The 23,529-nt window shown below is 41.1% G+C and overlaps 1 protein-coding gene across 12 annotated transcripts in view; it reads right to left on the bottom strand.

Moving 5' to 3' along the window:
• Window positions 1-23,529, bottom strand: part of foxp1 (forkhead box P1) — a 544,572-nt gene that overhangs the window by 450,237 nt on the left and 70,806 nt on the right. For all 12 annotated transcript variants that reach the window (XM_031901201.1, XM_031901192.1, XM_031901203.1 and 9 more), the window contains exon 3: window positions 9,894-10,007. The gene's annotated coding sequence lies outside the window, so the exon portion shown is untranslated. The remainder of the gene's footprint in view (window positions 1-9,893; window positions 10,008-23,529) is intronic.

The following is a 23,529-nucleotide window of genomic DNA, read 5'->3' as shown; positions in this document are numbered from 1 at the left end:
CTTTTTTTTTTTTTAAGAGGTGACTTTTTAATAAATAAGCACACATTTGAGTTTGGTCAGTTTTTGAATTTTCCTGATAAAAATAAAAACTTGCATTTTTGATTTAAGAAAAAAAAAATTGCCTGGATGATAAGTCTACATAGGAAACAGCTAAAGTATTCAAGGAAAACTAAACATTTAGTTTATAGCCAAACTGGAAGATATATATATCAGTAAATATTGCCCTTGAGCCGCCATTTAGTGATGGGCTGTGTGCCCCCTCAGAGATCAGCTGACAGGAAGTGATGCAGCTCTAACTGTAACAGGAAGTAGTGTGGGAGCAAAAGGCAGAACTCTGTCCATTCATTGGCTGATATGGGGCCTAACATTAGGGTTGCCACCTGTCCAGTTTTGACCCGGACACCATGGTTTTCGAATGGGGGTCAAAACCTCCTACCCGGCAAGATTCAATGACACTGACACGTCATAGCCCTGCCCCCTTCATAGCCGAAAATGCACCATTTTCCACAATATTCCACTATTGTTACATTTACCCCGATCAAGTTGCACCCACCATATAACGGCAGCCCATGTGCATCCAATATGATGCCCCTTAATGTGCTAAATTCATTAAAAGGACCTAAGGGTGCAAAGAGCAACAGGGGCTTTTATCCTTACCACCTCTTTAAGCCAGACATGACATATGGGGGCTCCCTTGTTCCCTACACTTTGCTCCTAATGTGCAAATCTATGCTGAGAAAAGCACAAAGCCACAGACTCCCAATTTACAGGTGCACTACCCAGCCGCAGCAACTGGTCTTCTACACAACATAAAGACCAATTGCTAAGTTGCTTAGATTCATGTGCCTAACCACAGAAGAAGCAGACCCTGCAGTTGCAGGGCGGCCCAGTAAGCCCCTAAATAATTAGCAGTATCAATATATCTAGGTAGAATGTGTCAACTTACCATGATTTATGGGACCCAGTAGCATCTAGTTACGCCACTGCTTACATTGATTCTATATGAAACCCAGTATCGGACTAAGCCACCAGGACACCGGGAAAAAACCCGGGGAGCCCTAGTGGGCCCCGGCAGCCCAGACCTGACCCTTGCCAGCCCTCCCCCTGCTGGCCATTCCTCCCCTGACATGTAAAACTTGGGAGGATGTTGGGTGGGGGGGTAGGGAGCCTCAGCAGGGGCCCCTCTGGGGGGGGTAAGGGAAGCTTAGAGGGGGCCCCTGCGGAGGGGGGGAGTGGGGGGACGCAGCCAGGCCTGCACCCCCCAGTCCTACCCTGATGAAACCTACTAAGTTAATTTTATGGCAAATTTCCACTTTACCCCTTTTGGTTTCTAGGATGATAGTGGGGAAAAACTCAAGCATTATAATCAACAGCTTGAGAATCTTTGGAAATCTGGATAGGTGGATATCATAAATTCGGTGAAAAATTCACTATTTGAAAGTAATGTTCAAATACCTGTACATGCAAGAGCTTTTACATTTTATGACAAAATTAGAAGTACAACTGGAAGAGCGTATTAGAAGTCCCGTTTTATAGTTTTTCATTATGTAGTTGCCTGCTCCATTGCTTTCCAGCAGGTAGTGTGGGAGTGGGTACACAATACAGTACAATTTATTTAAGGTGCATGATGGGAATGCACAGTTGTGTTTTCATTATTTAAAATAAATTCAACAGCAAACTCATCTCTTGGTAACGATGCTCAGCTCTGATATAGAAGAATTTGCACATTTCCAGAAAAAAAGAAGTATATTCTGCAACTCGGGGTGGGGTTCACCCCAAGTTGCAGAATATACTTCTTTATTTCTTTAAGAAGAGAAATAAAGTAGACCTTTATTCTAAAAGAACCCATAGTGTATAATGGCAGCTTCATTCATTCTTTTTTCTCTCAGCAGAACCAATTTTATTTTACAGACCACCTTTCCTTCAGGTATTTTTGCAAGCAGGGTCAGACTGGGCCACCAGGAAAAAACCTGCTGGGCCCCGGTGACCCAGACCCGACTCTTGTCGGCGCTCCCCCAGCTGACGGTGTTTCTCCCCTGACGCATTCAAGGAATTCAGGGAATTCTTGACATAACCGTACAGTACAGAAGTCCAGTCTTTAGATGCAGGGAAGAATGTAGGATTTCTTCACATCGCTTCTCATAATTATAAATAAGCATGACCAATGATTGTAAATGGGTGGCGATACTGACCAAATAATAAATATCCTATCAGATCTACAAAGTAATGTGTAAGTAATCTATTAAAATGAAATATACAGCATCAGTTCTACATCCAAGAGACAATCCTGAGCATTTACTACAGGTAGCGAACCCCTAATCCGGAAACTCATTATCCAGAACGTTCTGAATTATGGAAAGGCCATCTCCCATAGACTACATTGTAACCAAATAATTCCTTTTTCTCTGTAATAATAAAACAGTACCTGTACTTGATCCCAACTAAGATATAATAACCCCTTATTGGGGGCAGAACAGCCCTATTGGGTTTATTTAATGGTTAAATGATTCCCTTTTCTCTGTAATAATAAAACAGTACCTGTACTTGATCCCAACTAAGATATAATTACCCCTTATTGGGGGCAGAACAATCCTATTGGGTTTATTTAATGGTTAAATGATTCCCTTTTCTCTGTAATAATAAAACAGTACCTGTACTTGATCCCAACTAAGATATAATTACCCCTTATTGGGGGCAGAACAATCCTATTGGGTTTATTTAATGGTTAAATGATTCCCTTTTCTCTGTAATAATAAAACAGTATCTTTACCTGATACAAACTAAGATATAATTACCCCTTAATGGGGCAGAACAGCCCTATTGGGTTTATTTAATGGTTAAATGATTCCCTTTTCTCTGTAATAATAAAACAGTACCTGTACTTGATCCCAACTAAGATATAATTACCCCTTATTGGGGGCAGAACAGCCCTATTGGGTTTATTTAATGGTTAAATGATTCCCTTTTCTCTGTAATAATAAAACAGTACCCGTACTTGATCCCAACTAAGATATAATTACCCCTTATTGGGGGCAGAACAGCCCTATTGGGTTTATTTAATGGTTAAATGATTCCCTTTTCTCTGTAATAATAAAACAGTATCTTTACCTGATACAAACTAAGATATAATTAACCCTTATTGGAGCCAAAAAAATCCTATCCTGCTGGGTTTAATTACTGTTTAAATAATTTTTGTAGACTTAAGGTAGGATATCCAAATTACTGGAAAACCCCAGGTCCCGAGCATTCTGGATAACAAGTCCCATACCTGTACTATGTTTACTAAGATGTGCAATTACAGCATCTATGTAAAACTCAATCAACTAAGTAAAAAAAAAAAACACCACCAATTAACATACAATTCAACACTCAAGGAATTCAAAACAAAGGAATACCTATTTGCTTGAAACACCAAAACACTGCAACAGAAATGCGTTGCAGAACAAAAATTCAATCCCCGCAATGTACGACATTTCCTTGGACTCCCTTTTTCTGTATGGATCGCAGCAGGCTGTCACCTTTAGCGCAACTCATTAAACCAATGTTGCATCTTCTTTGTTTAATGTAATCATTTTAATTGAAGTTTAATCTTCCAAAATATTTGGAATATTTTTAATTGACATTTGCGGTAATTAATTGGTAAGCATTACGGCTTTGTCGGAAGAATTTAAAAAAGACGGAATTTGACGTTGGAATGGGCTCTCGGCGGCTGCGAGGTTCCTGCTGGGAGCATTTTATCATTTCGCGTGTCTCCGGCTGATCATAGGTGGGGGCGAAAACCATGGACCCTCTCTTACAGCCATGAATTACATTACTAATGTATTCCATTACCACCACGCAAATGTCATGTTAATTTCTGATCATCATCAAACCAGACAATGGGTCCCTCACTGGCAACAAGCCAATTAGCTAGGTTGGAAAAAAAATATTCTGCCAATTACAGAATTTCAACTGGGGGTTAAGGACAGACGGAAGAAGCTGAACGAGGGGCTTGAAAGCATTTCATGGCGACAAAAAAATTCAAGTTGACTCTTTTTCTGTGATTTTCTCCACGTTTCACAATCTGATAGGCACCTGACAAGCCTCATATCTCTTTATTACATCTTCCCCTTCTTTCATAACCTGGGCCAGATCAGCATTTCCATTGAGGGGCTATGAGAAAGCATTGGGTTTTAAGTGGAGAGGACAATGAATGGCAGGGACAAAATTAAGTTTATTAAATTGTTAGAAATTACTTTTCTGCTGGAAGTTTGAGAGTCAAAGGTTTGCGGAGTTGTGCATTTTTCTGCTCGGCTGATGATTTACAATTCTGGACACTAAATGGGCCATTATTTTCGTTCTAAAGTTTAAATGAGATTAAGGACGATCAAATACTTATAGGAAAGGGTTTTAAAAAATACCCAGAGGGCTACAGAAATGAAGGGTCATTTATAACAATATTATGTGAGCAAGTGATATGTAACGCAGAAATGTATTCAAATAACTGCTTCCCTGGGAGACTGGAGACGTTCCGAGCTGCTTGACAAACTTAACATGTTAAATACTTGCCTGTAGTTTTAATTTCTAGCTGCATTTATCAGTCAAGCGTGGTTATTTTCAATTTCAGATGTACAGAGAACAATTTTCCAAACACAAAATTGAAGAAGGAGTAATTTATTTTACTTTTTTTTTTGTCAAAATATATCTTGCACGTTGGAATCAGAAAATGTACCAGTGCGTTTACGGACCCTGCTTGACCCGTGGCCGCAGCTAATTTGTGGAATCTTATTGTTTTGCTCTTCGACGCTTTATTTCGATGTGAAATTAAAGATATGAACAGCTAACGGCATCTGCAATAGGAATTATCCTAGCTGAGGAAGACGGCTATTAAATATGAGAGAGCCTGGAATGCGTGGTCTGTGTATCTGTGCCATAATTAGTGGTGCATCTCATGGTCTTGCTCAGTTGGATCCCTTAAATTAATATGAGCAAGTGAAACTGTTCAAAGGCAGCTTTCTCAAATCACTAACTCGGTATAATGATAGATTAATGGCTTACTCTAGAATAGTTATGTTGTAAAAATATTACCATTTACCTTAAAGGCTTATTGCTACTGCAAAAAATTAGTTTAAAGCACCTATTTGGGAGAAGAAAAAAAAAAAATAAAAGAATGTAAAAACCTGAAAATTTATCGGCATCACTTAGCAAATCAGTATGCTCCAATAATGGCTTAGAAATAGCATTTTTATGTCAGTGAATGCTCTGAAATTCTGCTGAAATATGGGGAATCAATGCAAGTCTGTGCACTCGCTTGCAGTTGTTGCGTTGGGTTACGGCACTTAAAATTTACGCTTCACTCAAAAAAAAATCAATAGATGCATTTTTTAAAGGGAAACAGACAGTTTAAGGTTGGCAGTGTAGCCTGGTGGCTCTCTTGGAAACTGAACAGGCTTTTATCTTGTGGCCTTAGCATAATACTAGAGTAAAGTTGGTCAAATATGGGTAAACAATGGCTGCCTACTTAGTCACTCCAGGCCAAGTTACCAGCATACTAGTCCTTGCGTGGGAACAAACCAACTGCTTGATCTATCTGTCAAGTGGGAAAATCCATTAGACTTCTGATGCCGTCCTCTCCCACTGGGTCTGTGTAGGAAGTTACTGTGATCCTATCTATGATCAATAGGGACACACCGAATTCACTTTTTTGGATTCGCCCGAATCCTTCGTAAAGGATTTGGCCAAATACCAAACCAAATCTTAATAAGCATATGCTAATTAGGTTTTGGAAGGGTTAAATATCGGAAAATTTTTGAAAAATTTTCAACTTCCATGTTTACGTGACAAAAAGTCACGTTTTTTAGGATTCGGATTTGGTTTGGCCAGGATCATGGATTCGGCCGAATCCAAATCCTGCCGAAAAAAGGCCGAATCCCTAACCGAATCCTGGATTTGGTGCATCCCTAATGATCAATGATCCTATAAATGATCAAAAGAAGCCTTATTTCGGTCCCCTTTAGCTGCTCTATAGTGAAACACCAGTTACACCCCTTACATTCCATGCTCCTGCTTATGGTACATCAGCAATACATCTGATATCAACAGCAATATTCTCATATGCAGCACTTACAGCTATGCATACAGTGCCCCTCTACTTTAAAGGCATTGCTAGGGGGTATTTAGTGTCGCTCATATTCACCACATGATCGCTCTTCCCACCAGGGTACTGATTAGGAGCCTCAGGGTTTTCTCTGGAGATACCCAGTCTCTACTCAAATTCTAAACACTTTGGATCCCTATTATGATTGAGCTCCCTCTGGAACATTAATCTTACGGTATTTCATCTATGGGAGTTGCTCTTCTACTTGCTCAAGCACTGATGTTGCTACATTATCTCAGCATAGAAATATATCCTTCAGTCTGGTTTCACCTCACTCACGGAGTCCCCTGTCCCAACATGGACTTCAATGAAGACTAGCCCCTCTTCAACCTAGATAAACACTCTCCACCATTAAGTAGACCTCTACCCACTCTTACATACACTCACCTGATATTGAAAGGTAGCTTTAAAGAAAACGTAGTGGGATATCTACTGAGCAAATAATTTCCCCATATAAGGCACATCCCTTGTTAAAATAAAAAGTTTCATAAAATAAAAATGCTTTGTAAAAATATTTTGTTTACTATTGTAGAAGGTAAATGGTTATTTGAGAAGCTGGGCGTCTTGGCTGCCACAATTCAAATGTAAAATTAAAGCACTGTGATATTCTTGTTGCAGTATCTCTGGTTAAATTCCCAGCACTGAATTAAGCGACATTGGCCCGTACGAGTCTTTTAATAAAGACCACAAGATCATCATTAAACCTATCCTCCAGTTAATGCAAAGTGGCCCCTTAAAAATGGAACATTTTTCATCTTCATCTCAAGAACGAAGCACTTCCAGTAAGTTTTCCTTTAGTGGTGAGACTGAACTCATCAGGAAGATGTAATTGAAACCAAGCATCTTATTTCCTCGAGGTGCAGGGAAATAGATCAGCAGTGAAGCATCCTGCTTAAGAGCACTCAAGTTAACATGCAGAGATGTGTTAAGGATTACATTAGCGACAGGCAAGCATGGCTTTCTCTTATATTTAATGCCACCTGCAGTTCTACAGTGAGCATGACCTGCCTGAGAATTGCCCACAACTTTACCAGGGAAATCAGTACATTTCACATTTCCTGTGACTCAATATTTCCATTTGCTGTAGAAAAATGCGACCACAAACAAAGCTGTCATTCTAAGTTTATCCTGGAACTTGCTAGGGCACTGCTAGAAAGAAATCATATGTTTATTGACCTGGATAGTGCCAGAGTTATCAATCTTTATAGCCATAACAAGAACAGATGTGGTGAATGGGGCTGCACTAGTTTTAGAAATTAGGCTGTGGGACATTAGTGGGTTACTAAACTAACATTTAAGGTTATCCATGGAATAAACATAGGTTTTGATGCATCAGTAGAGAAAGACTTTGGGTATAACCCACCCTAAAGGTCCCCATACACGGGCCGACTATAGCTGCCGATATCGGTCCCTTGGACCGATTCGGCAGCTAATTGGCCCGTGTATGGGCAAAACAGAGCTGCCTGGCCGACCGATATCTGGCCTGAAATTGGCCAGATCTCGATCAGCCAGGTTAGAAAATCCGTTCGGATCGGGGACCGTATCGGCTCGTTGATGTGGTCCCCGAACCGAGTGCCCCATAAGCTCAAATGTAACCCGATCGTTTGGCCCCAGGGCCCCGGGGATTATTTTTTTTTAAGTCCCTTGCTACCCGATATCGCCCACCCGTAGGTGGGGATATCGGGTGAAGATCCACTCGCTTGGCGACATCACCAAGCGAGCGGATCTTATAGTGTATGGGCACCTTAAGGGAAGTTCACAGCTAGTGTGTAAAGCTGACTATACATGTCTAAGCATAGCCTCCTTAGGGCCTCTGTAAATACTTAGGCAATCGAACATTAGTGGGTCACTAAATTAACATTTAGGGTTATCCATTACCTAAACATAGGTTTTGATGCACCTGTAGAGACAGTTAGTGTATGAAGCTGAACAAACATAGTAGTTTGACCCAAATAGTAGTTTTTTTTTAGCTGAACAAACATGTCCAAACAAGTATAACTTGTAAACCCTTAGAACAGGAGTCCCCAACCTTCTTTACTCCTTAGCCACAGTCAAATGTAAAAAAACTTGGGAATCAACACAAGCACCATAAAAGTTCACGGAGGAGCCAAATAAGGGCTGCGATTGGCTATTAGGGGCCTCTATGCACACTATCAGCTTACAGGGGCTTTATTTGGTAGGAAATCTTGTTTTTACTCAACCAAAACTTGCCCCCAAGTCAGGAATTCAAAAATAACTCCCTGGTTTGGGGGCACTGAGAGCAACATCCAAGGGGTTGGGGAGTAACATGTTGGAGATCACTGCCTTAGGCTATGGGACATTAGTGGGTTCCTATACTAACATTTATGGGCTGATGTATCAATTTTCAAGTTTGCAAACTGGAGAGTTTTTTCTAATCTGAATAAACACGCATTTAAAAAAAAAAAAACTTCAATGTTTGAATGTTTGCTCATTCATTAATATGGAAAACTCGTTCAAATAAAAAAACTGGGGGCTGTTACAACAGATAATACAGAAATCGCAGTAGATTGAGGATTATCTGTCATGACTGAAAATTTCTGTCACTTTGCTGAAAGGAAGTGAGCAGGCACTACAGTTAGGGTGGCCATACACGGCTGATTTTAACTGCTGATATCAGTCCCTTAGACCGATTCGGCAGCTTATCGGCCCATGTAGGGGCAGTAACAACGGGCCTGCCCGACTGATATCTGGCCTGAAATTGGGCAGATATTGATTTAACAGGTTAAAAAATTTATTCGGATTGGGGACTGCATTGGCTCGTTGATGCGGTCCCCGAACCGACTGAGCCTATTACCGTCGTTCTAATTCAATAGTTTAACCCTGGAGCCAAACGACCAAATTACCATGGATTTCCCCGATATCGCCCACCCGTAGGTGGGGGATATCAGGAGAAGATCTGTTCGCTTGGCGACCTCGCCAAGTGAGCAGATCTGAACGTGTTTGGCCACCTTTACTCTTAACTTCCTACTGATCTGATGGCTCTGGAAGTCAGGTGGTAGGACACATGTATGGCCACTCAATCAGCGGCAACCCATGTATAGGTATTAAAGAATTCTGAGTTTATGAGTTTCATATGGGGGACAGAAGAATAAAGACAATAAAATGGCAGAGGAAGGACAAAGCCAAATCTGTGAGCCAGTAGAACCTTTAATGAAGCCAGGTAAGCATTCCAACAGAAAAAGGACCTATCTATAAGCAATAAAATCTATTATATTTTCCCTTGATTTATAAAGAATTTCACCACCAACTAAGTACGGTAATTTCGCATTTATCCAGTTACAGGCTAAAAAACACTAGCAAATTTTTATATCTATCAATTTTGTCACTGTGATTAAAAGAGTTTTTCTCAGACTTTGATGGAAAAGTTTTGGAGTTTTATAACGTGCAGGATTAAAGATATTTCTCATGATAAGATGAGATAATTACTAGGAATATTTAATAGTTTGATTATTATTATAAAGGGGAACTAAAGGCTTGGAAAAAACAGGTAAATGAGGAGAAATGTTTTTACATTAACTTTTGATTCATTCTCTCTCTGTGATTTTATTTATCCATCCTTCCATACACATATATATTAGTGTAACAAGAAGCACAAATCATTGCACATAGACCAGATCCAACTGGCACAGCACTTTAAAGCAAATTTGCCAGCCATTTTAATTTCCCTGTGATAAAAACAGAAAAGCTACGCTTTTTAATTTTATTTTTAAGACCAGTTTTAAATACAATAACTTACCTTCCTCAGGCCGAGCATTAGACCAGCTTTCCGCAAAACTCAGACCAACAATGGAAGCCTTCACCATCACAAATCTGTTTTTCTGCCAACCATGAGGACATTAAGAACCCAAACCTATGTGGGGAAAAAAATGCAAATATGAAATCATGACGTTTTCCTTGTACTATGCACCCAGTTGATAAAAGAACCCTTAGGGCAATGACACATGGTGCTATGCATCCCTTCTTCCTTCCTTCCTCCTGTCCTGGAATAGAAATAATTGGCTGGGAGGTGGCTCTCTTACCAAGGGGACAGCCGGGGACAGCTTTCAGAGGAGGGGACACTTGCCGGGGACTGTTTTCCATGGGGACAGGGAATCTCCCTGAAATGGGGACTGATGGTAACCTTCCATTTTTGAGAGATTATGCAATTGGAGTGTTTCAGCAGAGACAACTGTCAGTTAAAAATTCTCATTTTCTACAGCAGGTTTTTTAATGGCGTTTTGTAGCCACAACAAAACACGGGCAACAAACAGCAAGCACTGTGTGTCATTGCCCTTATACCCTCCAGTGTCTATACAATGATAGGAAAGTGCACATTATCGGCTCACTGACCATTATGTTCTTATTCATGATAGGTGCTATAGAAAGACACCCTAGTGCCTAGAAATACGTGGTAATGTTTCCATGACAAGAGAAGCGATATGGCAATGCCAACTCTGAATGAACAGGGTTGCCACCTGGTCGGTATTTGACCAGCCTAGCCATTAAATCACCAGCTATGGCTGGCACCGGTATTACAAATTTACCAGCAATGTATTTGACAGTAAATTTATAATGGCCTATAAATCCCACCCTTCCCTGACCCTCTGCTGCTAATCACCCTGTATAACTATGGCCCCACCTCTTATCTGCCTCTAACTGTGCCTAGTCATTGAGGTCTGGCATGGTGCCAAGAGACTGGCGGATTGCTAATGTGGTGCCGTTATTTAAAAAGGGATCCCGTTCTCAGCCTGAAAACTATAGGCCTGTTAGTCTGACATCAGTAGTAGGAAAACTTTTGGAAGGGGTAATAAGGGATAGGGTACTTGAATACATTGCAGTTCACAATACTATTAGTTTGTGCCAGCATGGTTTTATGCGTAACAGATCTTGCCAGACTAATTTAGTTGCCTTTTATGAGGAGGTGAGTAGGAACCTTGATGCTGGAATGGCAGTTGATGTCATCTACTTGGACTTTGCTAAAGCGTTTGATACAGTACCTCACAGAAGGTTAATGATCAAATTAAGGAATATTGGCCTAGAACATAATATTTGTAATTGGATAGAGAACTGGCTGAAGGATAGAGTACAAAGAGTGGTTGTAAATGGAACATTTTCTAATTGGACCAGTGTGGTTAGTGGAGTACCGCAGGGGTCAGTCCTTGGGCCTTTGCTGTTTAACTTGTTTATTAATGACCTGGAGGTGGGCATAGACAGTATTGTTTCTATTTTTGCTGATGACACTAAATTGTGCAAAACTATAAGTTCCATGCAGGATGCTGCCGCTTTGCAGAGCGATTTGACAAAATTAGATAACTGGGCAGCAAACTGGAAAATGAGGTTCAATGTTGATAAGTGCAAAGTTATGCACTTTGGTAGAAATAATATAAACGCAAACTATCTACTGAATGGTAGTGTGTTGGGGGTATCCTTAATGGAGAAGGATCTAGGGGTTTTTGTTGATAACAAGTTGTCTAATTCCAGGCAGTGTCATTCTGTGGCTACTAAAGCAAATAAAGTGCTGTCTTGTATAAAAAAGGGCATTGACTCAAGGGATGAGAACATAATTTTGCCCCTTTATAGGTCCCTGGTAAGGCCTCACCTTGAGTATGCAGTGCAGTTTTGGGCTCCAGTCCTTAAGAAGGATATTAATGAGCTGGAGAGAGTGCAGAGACGTGCAACTAAACTGGTTAAGGGGATGGAAGATTTAAACTATGAGGTGAGACTGTTGAGGTTGGGGTTGTTTTCTCTGGAAAAGAGGCGCTTGCGAGGGGACATGATTACTCTGTACAAGTACATTAGAGGGGATTATAGGAAGTTGGGGGATGTTCTTTTTTCCCATAAAAACAATCAACGCACCAGAGGTCACCCCTTTAGATTAGAGGAACGGAGCTTCCATTTGAAGCAGCGTAGGTGGTTTTTCACGGTGAGGGCAGTGAGGTTATGGAATGCCCTTCCTAGTGATGTGGTAATGGCAGATTCTGTTAATGCCTTTAAGAGGGGCCTGGATGAGTTCTTGATCAATCAGAATATCCAAGGCTATTGTGATACTAATATCTACAGTTAGTACTAGTGGTTGTATTTATAGTTTATGTATGTGAGTATAGATTGGTAGGTGTGGGTTAGGTGTGCTGGGTTTACTTGGATGGGTTGAACTTGATGGACACAGGTCTTTTTTCAACCCTATGTAACTATGTAACTATGTAACTATGTAGTCTGCCCATTTCCTTGCCCAATTCCCAGGACCATCCACCATTCTTCACATATCCAGGGCCGGATTTGTTGGCCGGGCGCCCCGAGGCCGCCCCCTCTCTGTCGCGCCCCCCTGCGCATGCGCAGCCCTTTTCAATTGCATACAGAGCAGTGGGGGAGAGGTCCCCATTGCTCTGTATGCGCAATAAACTTTAAAATTTTGGTGCGGCGGGGCGGCATGCCGCCCCCCAATTTTTGCCGCCCTAGGCCCGGGCCTTTGTGGCCTTTCCACAAATCCGGGCCTGCACATATCCTGCACAATTACCCCCCTTATCATAGCTCCACCTCCAATTTACATCATGTCCTGCCCCCCCCCCCCATCCCGAAGGCTGGTATTAGTCACACAAAAAGTTGGCAACCCTAGAAGCTAACAAAAAATACATGCATTGTGCAGATCGCTGCAACTCCACAATGCGTATTTCTCATTAGTGCAACCTTCCATGATGGTTTCATGGCATGGTAGGCCTATGTCTAGAAAACAAAAGGACATGCTATTTATGCACTAAAATAGAAAATAACAATTACTCAACACTCGGAGAAAGGGTGGGTTGTGTTGGACTAAGTAGTGATGCTGAACAGTAGTAATGTATAGGATAATCATAGACACAAATATAAGGAGATTATATATATTTATACATTTATAGCACAGCGCTGCAGCATATTTACAAATAGTTATAGTTAATAATAATAATAAATAAAGGCATTTTATCAGCCAGTTTGCTAAAGAGATGGATTGTCACTTGATCTGTCACATAAATGGAGGAATGAATCAGGCTGACCAGAATGTTCAACCCTCAGGCCAACTATGGGATCCTCATGGGGATCATCGACTGTATACAGTATTTTCAGTGGGAAGTTGCGTCAACTAGAATTCACAGGTCCGTGTATCATCCGGCAGAAGTCAAAGTGCCTTAGCCCCTAAGTAACAGTCACATTTATAGCTGTCAGTCTGCGTGATATCAATTCCCTTTAACACGCAAATTGATAGGAGCTGTGGAGCAGTACAGCATACGCTTCCTTCCCACAGGGAAACTATACCCCTAAGCAGTACAAAACTCATTAAAAAACACATCACATTAAACAACACACATTGAAAATACTAAGGTTGCAATGTGCAAACGCGCTGAAAACATTTGGTGGCGGGATGTGGTCATTTCTGGAGCTCGTCATCAAAGTGAAGACACATTGGGCTACTAGTAGCAGCTACTTTTAAAGGCTACTAAACACCAAAAAATCCCCTTCCATAGACAATACTGAGAATAGCCTCTGCTAAAACACACGTAGAGACAATTATCAGTAAATGATCAGCATTGTCTATTTTTGTAGCCACGGCAAGTAGCTGCTACTAGTAGCTCTGTGTGTCTTCACCCTTAATGCAGGCCACTGTGAACCCCAAAGCTATAGCCACCGTAACCTCTGGGGTTCCCCTGCATCTATATACTTACAGATTCAGGAAAAGCTTTAGACTCAAATGGCACATATTTGTGCGACCGACGCAGTGGTTTTGCTTTGTAAATAAACCTATACCTATAAAATAAGCCTTTACCTGAAATACGTATTTTCTAGTATGGGGTTTATATCCATTGGATAAAAATACCATGACGAAACACTGTCATTGAAAGGGGTTCTCAATCCTAAAAGTTTTTGTTTTGCCCAGTATAGGAAAAGTTAATTCTATGAAACTTTCCAATAGAGGTATGGGACCTGTTATCCAGAAAGTGCTGGACCTGGGGTTTATTGTTTTATTATTACAGAGAAAAGGGAATCATTTAACCATTAAATAAGCCCAATAGGGCTGTTCTGCCCCCAATAAGGGGTAATTATATCTTAGTTGGGATCAAGTACAGGTACTGTTTTATTATTACAGAGAAAAGGGAATCATTTAACCATTAAATAAACCCAATAGGGCTGTTCTGCCCCAATAAGGGGTAATTATATCTTAGTTGGGATCAAGTACAGGTACTGTTTTATTATTACAGAGAAAAGGGAATCATTTAACCATTAAATAAACCCAATAGGGCTGTTCTGCCCCCCAATAAGGGGTAATTATATCTTAGTTGGGATCAAGTACAGGTACTGTTTTATTATTACAGAGAAAAGGGAATCATTTAACCATTAAATAAACCCAATAGGGCTGTTCTGCCCCCAATAAGGGGTAATTATATCTTAGTTGGGATCAAGTACAAGGTACTGTTTTATTATTTGCTTATAATGGAGTCTATGGGAGATGGCCTTTCTGTAATTCGGAACTGGATAACGGGTTTCCGGATAAGGGATCCCATACCTGTATAAATTAAAAACGTTTAATGGTATTAAAAGTTATATGTGTATATATACTATATATATATATATATATACACACAATCCAACTTGCGGTGCACACAGTTTAAGTCCAAAAAGTATGGTTGCGTAATAAACTCCACTCACAGCGAGTCCTATATATATATATATATATATAAAATCGCTACTGAAAGTGGTATTTTCATGTTCTCAGGAATTCTGGCTCTGATTCCTGAAACAGTGCAGCAGAAGCCAATTAATTAACAGACCAGGAGGGAAACTGACTTCTGCTACATTGTTTCACATGTTAGAATCAGAAAACAGCAGGGTAAAATTAATGTTGCTTTCAAGAGCAATTTATCATTTATTTTAAAACCACTGAGATGTTTTAATTAATGTACATAGGAATTTTGTGGAGGGCCCCTTTAATTAGTAACATTTGAACCACAGGCTACACCGGTTTATGTCTAGGCATAATCCCCACACTATTAGCTATATTTAGCTATAATAGCTATATTTAGATAATATAAACCAATATAATGTGATCTGATCTCCCCCAGCTCCTGTATATCCTTAGTAAAAGTAACACCAAAAAATCCTAGTGTTTTAAAGTAATTACAATATAATGTACTGTTGCTCTGCACTGGGAAAAGTGTTTTGCTTAAGAAACACTACTTCAATACATATAAATAAACTGCTATGTAGCCATGGGAGCAGCCATTTAATGGAGACAAGGCTCGTGTTACAGAGCAGATAAGCTCTGTAAAATAGAATGGTGTTCTACAGGACAACTATTTTATTTCAATTGCCTCCATTGCTACACAGCAGCATGTTTATATAAACAACAGCAGTGTTTCTGAAATTTTACTTGTGCAGGGCAACAGTACATTATATAGGTATCGGACCCCTTCTCCGGAAACCCATAATCCAGAAAGTTCCAAATTACAGAAAGGCCATCTGCCATAGGCTTATTTTATGTTTAAATGTTTCCCTTTTCTCTGTAATAAAACAGTACCTGTACTTGATCCCAACTAAGATATAATTACCCTTTATTGGGGGCAGAACAGCCCTATTGGGTTTATTTCATGGTTAAATGATTCCCTTTTCTCTGTAATAATAAAACAGTACCTGTACTTGATCCCAACTAAGATATAATTACCCCTTATTGGGGCAGAACAGCCCTATTGGGTTTATTTAATGGTTAAATGATTCCCTTTTCTCTGTAATAATAAAACAGTACCTGTACTTGATCCCAACTAAGATATAATTACCCCTTATTGGCGGCAGAACAGCTCTATTGGGTTTATTTCATGGTTAAATGATCCCCTTTTCTCTGTAATAATAAAACAGTACCTGTACTTGGTCCCAACTAAGATATAATTACCCCTTATTGGGGGCAGAACAGTCCTATTGGGTTTAATTACAGTTTAATTTTTTTTTAGCAGACTAAAATTACAGAAAGACGCCTTATCCGGAAAACCCCAGGTCCTGAGCATTCTGGATAATGGGTCCCATACCTGTACATTAAAACCCTTTTACTTTTCACGGTTACTGTTGTTTTAATAAAATAAAGAGCTAAAGTTGAAATACTGAGGCAGTTACCCTTTATTTGTATCACGCAGGCGTGCCTGAGAAAAAGTGAAAGGCTGGTAATTGGGAAAAGCTGGATCTTATGTATGTAGCTTTGGCGGCAATAATCGGCGAGTGATAAGAAGCGCGCTGTTGTAAACAGCAGAAAGGCAAAACAAGACGAGCGTTTCATCAGTCGAGACAATGCGAGAGCGTTTGTTATTGTAAGCAATTAGACAGATGAATAGTGCATCTCAGGTGCTGGGACTCAATGGAAGGCATCAAAGCGAGCGCAACACAATAAGATACCATGTAACGCAGGCATCAAAATAAATTGGACTTAATGGCTACTTGCGCTGACACGTACGCTAGCAAATTTCCTTATGATTCCATCTCCCACTGCTTTCCATAAGGATTAGACGGCGCGAGGCTGAGAGGGAGCAGATCAGTTGGCGATTCAATCACAGGCTGACATGGAAGAACTGTAAATAATTAGCTATGTGTTTGTGTACTACTACCCGCTGCAGTCAACTCCCATAGCTGCTTTATCATTTCATCCATAATACGGTCCATCTGTTGCTATACGTTTGCTTTATCGCGGCACTTCGGAAATCTTTGGACTTTCAAAAGGCGTTACTTGCGCTTAACCGTTCCTTTGCTGGTCTTAAAGGCAAAGTGGCCTGGTTTTATCCATTTTTGGTAGGCACTTTGGTTTGTGCGATTTTTATGATTTTGGATTCACTTTTTATTTTTGTTCTATACCCTATGGCAGCTAGGGTAAGGGATAATATGACTTGCAGCAAGAGTGAACCTTCTATAATAGATATATGTACGTATGTATATCTCTATAGCGCTACTTACCTACACATAAGAGACACTGAGACTGCACTTTAACCACTTTATCATCGGGGACCCAGCCAATGAACAGGCTGACCAGGATCCTGACGAAGGGAGGGTGTATCCCCCCGAAACGTTGATCAAGGTGGTCATAATAAATGGGGTAAGCTCCCCGACTGCCTATGTTTGTGTGTGCGGCTCCGTTACAGAAACAGGCTGACCAGGATGAGGAGCATAATGCCTTGAACAATAGAATTAAGGGGTGGGAATCCAGTTTATGAAACCTGTAGTTTGGAGGGCCTAGGAATCAAAGCAGGGCTCCCCAACCGTTTTAATTTGTGAGCCACCTTTAGCATTAAAAAAGTTCTGCGGGTTCAAAATAAGAGCTCTGATTGGCTATTTGGTAGCCCTTTTGTGGACTGGCAGTCTACAAAAGGCTCTGTTTGGCATTATACCAGACCTTTATTTTTCTTTTTTAAACTCTATAATTACTCTTTACAGCCTCCAGTATAACATTGCATTCACATTTACTTTTTTCTCTACTATAGGCAGATTAACTACAGCTCTTTTTGTTATTTGCTCATCTTTTTTACTCACTTCCTTGTTTAGCATGAAGATCAGCCCCTTTTGCTTTCTGAGCCCTCTTTCGATCTCCGACTATGATGACCTCAAAGAGGTGCCTGTTGCACACGCCTGATTGATTCTAATTGGAGGATGCCCAAAGTTGGAAATAGGAGTGGTTAGAAAGCAAAAAGGACAGGGCTTAACACTAGACAAGGAAGTGAGTAAAAGAGCTGCAGTTCAGTTGCTTGTAAAAGAGCAACAACAAAAATCTGCACGCAGGGAGAAATGTATGTTATTCTGGGGGCTGTATAGAGTAAAAATAAAAGGCTTACTTGTCCTTTAAACTACAAATCTATACAGCAAAATTAGACCTCAACCACATAACCTGGTGTGGAAACCAATGGTTGTGGACCTTCTTAAGGAGTCATCAATGTCATTGCAAGGATCATAGCACTACAGGGATAGACTGTGCCTCCAAGGCCCACCAGAGAACCTGGTATTGAGGACCCACCCTCTCAGAACCTCTGATACTGTGGCAGGTTAGTTAGACCCTGCAGCCTCATCCAACTAGTAAAACCTGATGCAGACAGCACCAGATTTGTAAACCGGGCGCGTCGAGGCCTCCCCCTGTCTGTTGCCCCCCCAGTGCATGTGCGAACGTGCGCTCGGTGCTCAGCCCCCCCACTCGCATACGGAGCAGTGCCACCCTAGGCCCGGGCCCCTTTGTGGCCTTTCCACAAATCGGCCCTGGTTGCAGATAGCAGATTACCCAGATAACTACATTAGCAAAGGCTACCTTGGGCAACCTAGTGACTGTGTGGCTCTAGGCAGGATTTTGTAACGGATAATAATGTTTATATTTACATGTTTGTAACTGCTATTTTGTAGTCTAACAACATACAGTATTTTTAGAAAAGCAAATATCATTTGTGTGACTGCAATCACTGTAAGCGCCATATTCATGCTTTCCTTCATGGTTGCACTTATCAGATTAACGATTTGGACAGCAAAATCCTAAACCGTTGCCAGTCCCTAAATCATGTGGTTTGTCTGTTTCCACTCACAAGCAAAGCCCTGCTATGTTTGTAGATATGGGAGTCTCGGGGGAACTCACTCACAAACAACGCAGTTCACATAAACAGGTGGAGTCGGCAGTAAAGCAGTTTTCTAAGTTTTCTTTTCTCCCCCCCCCCCCCCTTTACATTATTTTATCCCCCAAGTGATTTTCCCTTAGTAGAAAATGCCTCTTGGGAGCAGAGAAGGAGCAGCTGCCGGCTCCCCGGTGCCAGGGTACAGCAATCAACTTGTTTACTCTCTGAGCAATGTGTAAACTGCTGCTTAAAAATAAAGAAACCAGGGATTTTAAAAAATAAAGTTCAGTGCAGATTATTGGCTCAGTGTTGTCACTAAAGAAAAATGGTATTCTGAGAGCTAAACTCTCCTTTTGTGTTTTCCATACAAAATACTATTTTAAAAAGCAGTTTCTAAATTATAAAAGCATAATACCACCCCACCCCACCCCCCTCCATGGAAGCTGCCATCTTAGAACTGAAGCCCCACCCACTGCTCTGCATCAGAGGGGAAACATTCAATATTTGTCCATCCACTGTACTCTGTTAATGGATGCCACCTACTGGAAAATTCTGGCCAAGGCCATTTAAAATCTGCAAACAGCATACATGCACACAGAAACTTATTCAGCATAAATTTCATCAAGAATGCAGGCTTACACAGGCACAACTGACTTTGATTAAAAAAAAAAAAGTTCTGCTTTTTTTGAGCACTGTAATGATTAAGATGAGCTCAGGAGAGGAGGTTAGGAGAAAAAATAGGAGCAGACAGCTATGGGAACCAGCAATGCCATCTCTTCATTGGCTGCTAGAATGGAAGGTGTGTTTAGTAATCTGAGATGAGAAAAACTGAGCATGCCCAGGAGCCAACAGCCAAAGTAAATTCCTGATGGAGGGGACCAAGTGGGTAAATCTAAGTGATTAAGGGGATGCTGAAGCCTTACTATTAACCTCTGGAAAACCATAAAGATTTCAAAGAGGCTGTTCAACTATTTAATTTTTGTGTCGGGTGTTTAAATGTCCTTTAGCAGAAAATGTAAGTAGTAGTGCTTTGCCATAAGGCTTTAAGCAGACCAGATTTTTCCTGGGTTTTATTTACCCTTTATTATTATTATTAACATTTATTTATAAAGCGCCAACATATTCCGCAGCGCTGTACAATAAGTGGGTTTCATACATTGGGCATACAGAGTAACATAGAAAGCAATCAATAACCGATACAAGAGGTGAAGAGAGCCCTGCCCAAAAGAGCTTACAATCTACAAGGAGAAAGGGTTGAGACTACCCTTGAAAATGTATGGAACTTTAACTAAAGCCTTTGCCAGGTGAGTTCCTGCAACATCACTGCTGAGCTCTTAGGCCTCATAGGCTCAGTCCTATAGAGCCGTGGTACCACCTGGGTGCAGTGTTGGTGCCCATAGAGGCAAACTAGTGAAACCTGACCAGTCACCCCTTTTCCTACGCACCGACGTGTTTGTTCCTAGTAGCAATTCTTTCTCCCTGTGAGAAGCATTTCACAAATAACTAAAATTAGCTGTTACATCCTGACACCACTCTGATGATTCCCACATCCCAATTTCATTATTTCATTAGCACCCTTTCAAGTGCACGCTTCTTAATATTCTACGTTTTTTTTTTTCTTATTTCTGTTTCTTAGGGGACCCAGGTGCTAACATTTTAGGCAGTGGATCATGTCAAAATCATGCGTAATTACAATTTTTCCGGTGCATATTTTTTTTTTCAGAAATGTAGAGGTTTATGTATTCTTTCCGCGCTCGGCTGCGAGATTATTAGCACTCTAAGAAAGAAGGTTGTCCTCTATGAACTAATCTAACATCAGCGTAAAGGCAGATTATGCAAATGGCGTTTATGACAATGCAGCGAAGGAAGATGACGGAGAGCTCTGTTGATGTAGTGACCTTTGATCAAGGCAACTAGTGGAGGAACAGACTGGAATGCCAATACGTTGCCCATGTACGTTGCATTGTTGTGATTGCTGGGGACATATGACATGTTCTGCTCAGAGCCACGCAGATCCCAATACAGATTAAACATCTTTTATGTCTTTACTGCCATGTCTGTACAATAGGTGTGTATATTACTCAAGTACAAATAGAGCCCCTTATCGTACTGCATAGTACAACACGTATGGAGATACAGATGTAGAGACAAAGCGCAGACGATAGAACATTATAAAGTACAATTGCTCTATATACAACGGAAGGAGGGATTCCTGTAGGTCGCCTGTATAAATGAGATTATTATTGTAGCATAATAAGATCCCCCCAAACATGTGGAACGGTGGATAATTGGTCTAGCACATCAAAAATATGGTGGTCACTGCTATAGATAATATCACTAGGCAATATCCATTGGCTTTTTCGGTGATTAAACCATTACAATACCCTGCTGTAATCTGTTCAAACATCTCCACTTTTAGTGGGGTGCTAAGGTACTGTATATATATATAGATATATAGAAAAGTCCTATATAAAATATGTATATTTAGTTGTACTATTTGTATGCCGACATTTATTGAAACTTGTGTATTTTAAAAATGTTAGAATTAACAGAATTACGACCTGTATAACTCAGCCTGCAGCCTTGTGCCTTTATATGGGCACAGAACCCTTCAGTGACTGCTAATATCCTTATCATTTACAGTAGGGGGTACATTATCCCTTATAATACATGAGTGATACTCAGAGTTCCCTGTATAACTCAGCTGCACCCTTGTGCCTTTATATGGGCACAGAACCCCTCAGTGACTGCTAATATCCTTATCATTTACAGTAGGGGGTACATTATCCCTTATAATACATGAGTGATACTCAGAGTTCCCTGTATAACTCAGCCTGCAGCCTTGTGCCTTTATATGGGCACAGAACCCCTCAGTGACTGCTAATATCCTTATCATTTACAGTAGGGGGTACATTATCCCTTATAATACATGAGTGATACTCAGAGTTCCCTGTATAACTCAGCCTGCAGCCTTGTGCCTTTATATGGGCACAGAGCCCCTCAGTAACTTCTAATATTCTTATCATTTACAGTAGGGGGTACATTATCCCTTATAATACATGAGTGATACTCAGATTTCCCTGTATAACTCAGCCTGCAGCCTTGTGCCTTTATATGGGCACAGAACCCCTCAGTGACTTCCTCTGCACCCATAATCTGCTGGCCCCTATGCAGTCTGGTTTTCGGCCTGCGCACTCCACTGAGACGGCCTTATGTAGAGTGACAAATGATCTCCAGACTGCCAAGGCCAAAGGACGCTACTCGGTCCTCATTCTCCTAGACCTTTTCTCTGCTTTTGATACTGTCGACCATTCTATCCTTACGCAGATTCTCTATTCTCTGGGTATCCGGGATCAAGCAGCATTCTGGTTCTCTTCTTATCTCTCTAACCGCTCCTTCTCTGTCTCTCTTACTAACAAATCCTCTACCCCGGTTCCGCTTAGTGTGGGGGCCTCAGGGCTCTGTGCTTGATCCCCTGCTGTTCTCCCTGTACACTCTCTCTTTGGGAGACCTTATTTCTTCGTTTGGTCTTAAATATCACCTATATGCAGATGACACCCAGATATACTTAGACACCCCTGCACTAACCACTGATGTTCAAACCCAGATTGGTAACTGCCTCCTGGCTATCTCCTCCTGGATGAACAGGCGCCACCTCAAACTTAACCTAGCTAAAACCGAACTCATGGTCTTCCCGCCCAAACCTGGCCCTCCTCCTCCTTTCACCATCACTATTGATGGCATGACCATCAACCCTGTAAATTCTGCACGCTGTCTTGGGGTAATCTTTGACCAGTCACTCTCCTTCTCTAACCATATTAATAACACTGCCAAAACCTGCCGCTTTTTCCTCCGCAATATTGCCAAGATACGCCCCTTTCTTTCACAAGTAACAGCTAAAACACTAATCCATGCCCTTTCCCGCTTAGATTACTGCAATCTCCTACTAACCGGCCTCCCAGACTCCCACCTCTCTCCCCTGCAATCAATTTTAAACTCTGCTGCCAGGATCCTCCTGCTCTCTCCTAAGAGGGAACCTGCTCAGCCTCAATTGAACTCTCTTGCATGGTTACCTGTTAAGCAAAGGATAGCTTACAAAATCCTTCTACTAACATTCAAAGCCCTTCCCTCCTCTGCTCCTCACTACATTTCTTCACTGGTCTCCCTACATGTTCCTGGTCGTCTCCTCCGCTCCTCTCAGAGCCTCCGTCTGTTTACGCCATCCACACCCACTGCGCTCTCTCGTCTTAACCCTTTCTATCTCGCTGCTCCTTACCTCTGGAACTCTATCCCTGAATCCCTCCATAGGGAAAACTCACCCACTCTCTTTAAGAAAAAGCTCAGCTGTTACCTTCTGGAGAACTAAGACATTATCTTGCCTAGTCCTGCGCTTAAGGGCAAATGCCCATACCTGATGCACTCTTACCTTCCAATTTGTGCCTGTATGTTGCCCAACCACTTAGATTGTAAACTCTACGGGGCAGGGACCTCCTTCCTACTGTGTCTCATACCACATGGCACTTATATATATACATTTATTGTATTTATTTATTATAACACTTGCCCTCCCTGTGTGTAATTGTGTATATTGTAAGATTGTACAGCGCTGCGTACCCTTGTGGCGCTTTATAAATAAAGTTATACATACATACATACATACAATATCCTTATCATTTACAGTAGAAGGTACATTATCCCTTATAATACATGAGTGATACTGTATAACTCAGCCTCAGCCTTTATATGGGGGTACATTCATCCTTGATTGGAAAATACAAAGCATTTGCTTTATGGGAGTTTGCC

The sequence above is a fragment of the Xenopus tropicalis genome, chromosome 4, assembly GCF_000004195.4.
Source record: "Xenopus tropicalis strain Nigerian chromosome 4, UCB_Xtro_10.0, whole genome shotgun sequence".
Taxonomy (NCBI): domain Eukaryota; kingdom Metazoa; phylum Chordata; class Amphibia; order Anura; family Pipidae; genus Xenopus; species Xenopus tropicalis.
Note: the sequence above shows the minus strand (reverse complement) of the source record. Positions and strands in the feature narration are given on the sequence as shown.